The sequence below is a fragment of the Culex quinquefasciatus genome, chromosome 2 (assembly GCF_015732765.1).
Source record: "Culex quinquefasciatus strain JHB chromosome 2, VPISU_Cqui_1.0_pri_paternal, whole genome shotgun sequence".
Classification (NCBI taxonomy): Eukaryota; Metazoa; Arthropoda; class Insecta; order Diptera; family Culicidae; genus Culex; species Culex quinquefasciatus.
In genome coordinates this window covers 45,091,440-45,100,081 of record NC_051862.1, presented here as the reverse complement: position 1 = coordinate 45,100,081, position 8,642 = coordinate 45,091,440, and the positions used below count along the sequence as shown (strand labels likewise).

Genomic DNA, 8,642 nt, shown 5'->3' with positions numbered 1-8,642 from the left:
ACGCATCATCCCGTAACGACGAATGACCTCATTTCCTCACATGAAGGGTCATCTGAGCAAAGGCTGTCAATTTCGGACTCGTTGTGCTTGGAACCAAAATAGAAACAACTAGGGTGAAAATAGGTACAACCACCCCTTTCATCGCTACCGAGCCTTATTAAACTCGATGATCGTGAGGGTTCGGTTATTCCTCTCTGTTTGTTCCCAACAAAGGTGCCACTTTTTCGGCATCTCAGCGCAGTCAATCCCCCGAAAAGCTCAGTGGTCTACTTGAGCGCTTGTTTGCGCGGGAGCTTTTATTTACATACCACCGGCACCTGAGCCGAGATTGCCGGATTGGTTGCACAAAAAATTCACTTGTTCTCGAGAAACTGCCCGGTTTGTGCCCCGTCATGACAGCTAACAAACCACCGCTGTTGGATTCTTTAGGGGGTCGGATCTGAGATCCGACTCTCGCGAGATTTATTCCCTTCTCGAGGAATCGAGCGCCTTATATTTACCCTTCAGAGTGTCTGACATTATTTATTCAGCGGTGGCTCATCCGGTGGACCGCAGCTGATTGTAATTGAATAATTACATAATCACTATTAATTTGAGTGATCGGTGAATACATTAGCGAGAGCCGGGCACCTTCCTTTGAACTTCACACGATTTGGCTGACTAATCAGTGGAGGTCGTACCGTCCAGATGTTGGACTATTGGGAGCGCTTTTTTGGGACCGTGTCGTGACTTTTGATCAGCTTTTTTGTTTTGCTTGTTTGAGCAAATCAACCATTCGTCATTATTTGCTGATCTTGAAGTGGCCAACGATGGGTTAAATTTGAATGATTTTTCGGAGAAGGAGATCGTACTAATTGCTAAGTTGTTTGTTTGAGCAAGTGGATTCGTAGCTGGAAAAGAATTTTGACAGGATGTGACTCAAAAGTTGCTGACAGACAAGACAGACAAGACAGACAAGACAGACAAGACAGACAAGACAGACAAGACAGACAAGACAGACAAGACAGACAAGACAGACAAGACAGACAAGACAGACAAGACAGACAAGACAGACAAGACAGACAAGACAGACAAGACAGACAAGACAGACAAGACAGACAAGACAGACAAGACAGACAAGACAGACAAGACAGACAAGACAGACAAGACAGACAAGACAGACAAGACAGACAAGACAGACAAGACAGACAAGACAGACAAGACAGACAAGACAGACAAGACAGACAAGACAGACAAGACAGACAAGACAGACAAGACAGACAAGACAGACAAGACAGACAAGACAGACAAGACAGACAAGACAGACAAGACAGACAAGACAGACAAGACAGACAAGACAGACAAGACAGACAAGACAGACAAGACAGACAAGACAGACAAGACAGACAAGACAGACAAGACAGACAAGACAGACAAGACAGACAAGACAGACAAGACAGACAAGACAGACAAGACAGACAAGACAGACAAGACAGACAAGACAGACAAGACAGACAAGACAGACAAGACAGACAAGACAGACAAGACAGACAAGACAGACAAGACAGACAAGACAGACAAGACAGACAAGACAGACAAGACAGACAAGACAGACAAGACAGACAAGACAGACAAGACAGACAAGACAGACAAGACAGACAAGACAGACAAGACAGACAAGACAGACAAGACAGACAAGACAGACAAGACAGACAAGACAGACAAGACAGACAAGACAGACAATACAGACAAGACAGACAAGACAGACAAGACAGACAAGACAGACAAGACAGACAAGACAGACAAGACAGACAAGACAGACAAGACAGACAAGACAGACAAGTTCTAAACAGAGCAACATATTTCTCCTAAGTACCAAATTAAGAAATTCAAACAGTCTGCAATAAATGTAATCACCGAGATCATTTACGAGATTCGTCTATTCTGAACCAGAAGTGCCCCTCACTGGTAGCTAACGAAGGCCGCTCTTCTCAAAGCTCGGTGGCTCCACCAGTCAAGCTCATCCGCCGCTGCTGCTCAAATAAAGTAATTGTTACTCTAGCAATTTTCATTATTTATTTGCCAATTGTGATGAATAATGGAAGATAACAAATTTATCTTGGGCGCTCGGGCTCTTTTGAAGCTAAGACGCTGCTGCTGGTTCAGATCTAAAGGGAAACGCTGACTTGTAGAGCGGCGGTGTGGTTGCATAGCACATTTTGGCGCTACCAAAGCCTCAAGTGGAACGCTTGAATGCAACTGAACAAGCCACCGCCAGCAGCAGTAGTGAATGGTGAAAAACCACCAAAGAACTAAATGAACCCACCCACTTGTAGGGCGGTGGGGTCGGAAATGGCTTCGAGGGGTGAAGGGAGTTAGTTGTAGATGGAGCGTTAAGATTTCCTTGAGATCTTTTACTCAATCGGTAAGACTTGTCGGGGGTTTTTTGATGATTTTTGGATGACGGAAAAATCGAAAAAATATTCTTAAAAAGTAAAAAACAATATTATGAATTTAGAACGATTAATTTTTTTTAAACAGACACTGACCTTTTTCAACGTCAAAAAATGATTTATTTTGTGAAATCGCTAAAAATTCTAAAAACTGCCAACTTTCCGTGCTCCCATCTCAACCACTCGGTCGGCAATAGTTTTGGCAGCCTGCCGTTGTCTGATCAACCAGCCACCAGAGGCGGCCTTCAGTTTGTGCCTTTCGCGAATGTTATCAGCATATCGCTTCTCTTTTGCAAGCAGAGCAGTTCTCTAGGATTTCGGTCATTCGATTTTTTTTGTATTTTTTAATCCGACTGAAACTTTTTTGGTGCCTTCGGTATGCCCAAAGAAGCCATTTTGCATCATTAGTTTGTCCATATAATTTTCCATACAAATTCGGCAGCTGTCCATACAAAAATGATGTATGAAAATTCAAAAATCTGTATCTTTTGAAGGAATTTTTGATCGATTTGGTGTCTTCGGCAAAGTTGTAGGTATGGATACGGACTACACTGGAAAAAATAATACACGGTAAAAAAATTTGGTGATTTTTTATTTAACTTTATCACTAAAACTTGATTTACAAAAAACACTATTTTTAATTTTTTTATTTTTGATATGTTTTAGAAGGCATAAAATACCAACTTTTCAGAAATTTCCAGGTTGTGCAAAAAATCACTGACCGAGTTATGAATTTTTTAATCAATACTGATTTTTCAAAAATCGAAATTTTGGTCGTAAAAATTTTCAACTTCATTTTCGATGTAAAATCAAATTTGCAATCAAAAAGTACTTTACTGAAATTTTGATAAAGTGCACCGTTTTCAAGTTATAGCCATATTTAAGTGACTTTTTGAAAATAGTCGCAGTTTTCATTTTTAAATTAGTGCACATGTTTGCCCAGTTTTGAAAAAATATTTTTGAAAAGCTGAGAAAATTCTCTATATTTTGCTTATTCGGACTTTGTTGATACGACCTTTAGTTGCTGAGATATTGCAATGCAAAGGTTTAAAAACAGGAAAATTGATGTTTTCTAAGTTTCACCCAAACAACCCACCATTTTCTATCGTCAATATCTCAGCAACTAATGGTCCGATTTTCAATGTTAATATATGAAACATTTGTGAAATTTTCCGATCTATTCGAAAAAATATTTTTGGAATTTTCAAATCAAGACTAACATTTCACAAAGGCCAAACATTCAATATTACGCCCTTTTAAAATGTTTGTCTTGATTTGAAAATTCCAAAATATTTTTTCGAAAAGATCGGAAAATTTCACAATTGTTTCATATATTAACATTGAAAATCGGACCATTAGTTGCTGAGATATTGACGATAGAAAATGGTGGGTTGTTTGGGTGAAACTTAGAAAACATCAATTTTCCTGTTTTTAAACCTTTGCATTGCAATATCTCAGCAACTAAAGGTCGTATCAACATAGTCCGAATAAGCAAAATATAGAGAATTTTCTCAGCTTTTCAAAATATTTTTTCAAAACTGGGCAAACATGTGCACTAATTTAAAAATGAAAACTGCGACTATTTTCAAAAAGTCACTTAAATATGGCTATAACTTGAAAACGGTGCACTTTATCAAAATTTTAGTACAGTACTTTTGATTGCAAATTTGATTTTACATAGAAAAATGAAGTTGAAAAATTTTACGACCAAAATTTCGATTTTTGAAAAATCAGTATTGATTAAAAATTCATAACTCGGTCAGTGACTTTTGCACAACCTGGAAATTTCTGAAAAGTTGGCATTTTATGTCTTCTAAAACATATCAAAAATAAAAAATTAAAAATAGTGTTTTTGTAAATCAAGTTTTAGTGATAAAGTTAAATAAAAAATCACCAAATTTTTTTACCGTGTATTATTTTTCCAGTGTAGTCCGTATCCATACCTACAACTTTGCCGAAGACACCAAATCGATCAAAAAATTCCTTCAAAAGATACAGATTTTTGAATTTTCATACATCATTTTTGTATGGACAGCTGCCGAATTTGTATGGAAAATTATATGGACAAACTAATGATGCAAAATGGCTTCTTTGGGTATACCGAAGGCACCAAAAAAGTTTCAGCCGGATTAAAAAATACAAAAATTAAAATTGAAGAAAAAAGACCGATTTCGTAGAGAATTGCTCAGCAGCCACGAACAGCGCTCCGATTCTTGGCGTTCCACCGTGCTTCAGCAGGGCCAGAAGATGCAACTGGGTGCATCATCTGCATACGCCCGGGAAGTTCGGGCTCGCGTGCAGCTCAACGGCAAGACTCGCGGAACGGAAAATTTAAATTTATATTGAATTTTACAGGAATTTGAATAAATACTGTTGAGAATGGAAAATGAAGCAATAAATTTGCGAGAGTAATTGAATTTCACTTTGTTGTTTCGCCGAAAGTGGAGGGATGATTTTCTAGATCATGGCACGATTCGTGGGCAATTATCGTAGCAAAGCTGTGGCCTTGGACCCCCTCGGGTTGACTTCCCCTGACTTGCGCTCTCCCAGTTGGAATTCAGCGAAGGGCTTAACAACTCAAGTCAACTTGTTAAGGTCGGCCGGAGAGGTGTTTGTCTGATTCCATCTCATTGTTTGCCGCAGATTTACGACAGCTGATTGAGAGAGTAGTTGGGGCTGACGGCGGGCTCTTTGACTTGAGGAGAGTGCAACTGACAAATTAAGACGGTGCCCGCGGTTCAGCGTATAAAGAGAAGAAGAAGTGAACAGTGCTTATTTATTCATTCAAATTTTTCTCAGTACAATCGGAAAGTTTTGACATAAAAAGGTTTTTACGGTTCGGTACATTGTTGGAATTGCTTCGGGGGAGAGCAGCGAGTTGGAGCAGCGGGGATTTATAGTTTCGGTGGCAACGTGGGAGTTTCTCACGGTGCAGCCGGTCGGATTAAGGTCCGCGGAGAACTTTGAGCCCGAGACGGCCATCCCGTAATGGGATCATTTTGTTTCATTTGGCGCTCAAATAGGCTTACGCGGTAAGTTGGTAATGGAGAGCGAGCTTATCGAAGGGGGTGGAATTATGGCGAGTGAACGGAGATTCGATTGTTGCTGGGAACAGGTGGATTTTCGCAGGGAGTTCATTGTAGTTCTCTCAGTAAAGTCTGAATTTGTATGATTTGAATAAAGAGTAAAGGTAACAATTATTTGTTTTTTTTTTCAACGCTGTCCAACAAGATTGTGTCCCTGAGACCAAAGTATGTCAACTTTTATGCATTTTTTCTTTTAAATCGAAATTCACACCAAACCACCATATCACCATTAAGAGCTACACCTCTTCAACAGTTTTCCATAGGGTATTTTAACCATTAGTGGACCCCCTAGTAGAGCCGAAGCACATTTTTCACAAATTTTCAATATTTTAAGCACTTTTTCATAACCCTTTGTACAAAATAAAGAAATCTGAAGTCTTTTGAACAATTTTGACTATTTGTTTCATCAGTTATTTGTTTTTGAGCAGAAAAATAGCCAATTGAAAAAAAAGTTTTTTTTGCCTGTTATGGACCCCTTTTCCTATAGTGGACCCGGGTCCATAATCCGATTGTGGACCCGGGTCCACTATAGGCAAACTGTTATTTTTATACCAAATTTTACCGATATTTGATGTTTTGATGCATGGTGTAGGTCTTATGATAGAAATAATGAATAAAAGATGGATTTTGCTCACTTTTCATCATAAACAAATATTTTTTGTTAACCAATTTGGCTTTAAACAACAAAAAACCTAACAGACATTTAAACACATTTATTTCCGAAAAAGATCAGAGAAAACGTTTCAAAAACCACTGTAAACATAAAAATAATTTGAAAAAAGTAATCTTGATGCAAATTTTTCCATATTAATTACATAAATGGTTGACCGAAACTAAACAATAGAATTTGTTGCGACGAACGCGTCCCTCGTACGCCCCCTGTATCACGTCAGTGTCATTGTTTGTTATTGTTTACGTGGTGCCCGTGCTGTCGCTTGGCAATCAGTCAAAAGTTGAAAACTTCTTGAGCAAGCGGGAGCACGGGCGCAGCTCGGACATCGAAGGATTCGTCCGGCTGTGAAAAAACACCGAAGATGTAAGTTTATTGTAATTTGTGAATGTGTCGTTAATTAATAAACGATTTTAGTTTTATAGCGAGTGGAAAAAAGGTGTTTTATTTTGACCACTCCGCTCAAAGAACCGGTGCCCGGTTCGACATCCCCCCGCTTCTCAACACTATAAAAATCTTCGACACGATATGCCGAAGTCCCGGAACCTGTGACCACCGCCGGCAAGAGATGCGCGGTAAGGGCGGCACGAGGAACCTTCGGAGTCACGTCACCATCGAGAGCGATCTTCGGAAATAGTTGGAGTTAGGGCAATGGCGGCGAAAGGAGGTGACAAGATGGAGTCGATGAGGCATCAATTTGCAGAAGAGGTTGAGACGAAGTGATCACCCGTGGCCCATAAATCGAGCCAAAAGTGGTCGGGCACGGGTGTGAGACGGAGGTCAACAGGCAACCTCGCAACGGTGAGTCCTCGTCGGCTTCCAGTTGCTGACGTCGCCAAGTGTACCAACGGCCAGCAAAGCATCTCTGGGACGCGCCGCGATGACGTAGGCGTAAAACTTCGGCTTCGGCAAAGCAGCTGTTTTACGGGGGGGAGTGTTGCGACGAACGCGTCCCTCGTACGCCCCCTGTATCACGTCAGTGTCATTGTTTGTTATTGTTTACGTGGTGCCCGTGCTGTCGCTTGGCAATCAGTCAAAAGTTGAAAACTTCTTGAGCAAGCGGGAGCACGGGCGCAGCTCGGACATCGAGGGATTCGTCCGGCTGTGAAAAAACACCGAAGATGTAAGTTTATTGTAATTTGTGAATGTGTCGTTAATTAATAAACGATTTTAGTTTTATAGCGAGTGGAAAAAAGGTGTTTTATTTTGACCACTCCGCTCAAAGAACCGGTGCCCGGTTCGACATCCCCCCGCTTCTCAACAGAATTGTTTACAGTTGCTGATAAAACCACGCATGTTTATTGTGAAAAAATGTTTTGTTATTGATTTATTATTACAAAATATCATTTCAAACTGCAATTATGATGCTTCAGTTCAGTACAATTAACTATAGTTTTGATTAATTATAAATTCTTACGGCTTCAGCATTTTTGGTACTTTTAACATGAAAACAGCTATATTTATACTCGTAATTGGAAAAATATGCGTTTAGGTTGATAACAACAAGCATTTATTGCATGTTTTAGAGAAACTTTTGCTTGAATACACAGTTTTCATCATTTTTGAAGGTTTTATTAACAGGGGTCCACTTTTGGATAAGTTTGGATTTTCGTTGTCCTATATTGGACCCCCCTAATTTTTGCTCAAAAATTGCATTTCTTCGCTTTATTTTAGTAAAGATCCTTAAACTTACATTACTTCGACTTGCTAAAGTTAAATAATCAGTCAAAAAATGATTGGATGGTTAATTTAATCATAAAATATAAATGCAGTTTTGTTGCGAAAATGCTAGTGGCCATGGCTGATTTCAGATGTCGAACTTAAAACACTTATTTTGGTGAAAAGGACAATTCAATGTCAGTCAACATTGTTCTAAATGATGCTGAATAATTGTGGTTTGGTTGAGCGTTTTAGCAGAATGCATTACTGTGAATACAAAGAGACGAGTTGTTCCTTTTAATTCCGCTATATATTTTAATATCTTGACAGATACGTATTTCGTCTACTACTTGCAGACTTCATCAGTCGACGAGTCGAGAACAGAACACTGATGAAGTCTGCAAGTAGTAGACGAAATACGTATCTGTCAAGATATTAAAATATATAGCGGAATTAAAAGGAACAACTCGTCTCTTTGTATTCACAGATGCTGAATATTCCAAATAAAAGATTTGTAGACAACAACACGCTTAAAATTGTGATATTATTGAATTTTTCATCAAAAACCCTTCAGAGGGTCCACTATAGGAAAGGGGTCCACTAATGGATAACGTACCCTAGATCCGTCAAAAAAATAAAAAATAAATAAATAAAAAGAGCCTAAACTGATTTACTCATATTGTTGTGGCAACTTGCTTAGAGAGATGGAAGGGTTTTTTTGAATGTGCCTTCATGGTGCTCATGCCTTGTTAGCCTCCCTTGATTTGGGTAATGACATCTCAAAATTAAAATAAA

At 39.2% G+C, this 8,642-nt stretch overlaps 1 long non-coding RNA gene across 1 annotated transcript; it reads left to right on the top strand.

The window, feature by feature from the left end:
* The first annotated feature begins 6,523 nt into the window (after positions 1-6,523).
* Positions 6,524-7,375, top strand: LOC119767713. The gene is made up of 3 exons (XR_005277666.1): positions 6,524-6,554; positions 6,606-7,311; positions 7,363-7,375. It is a non-coding gene; the product is annotated as an uncharacterized LOC119767713 (long non-coding RNA).
* Positions 7,376-8,642: the final 1,267 nt, after the last annotated feature.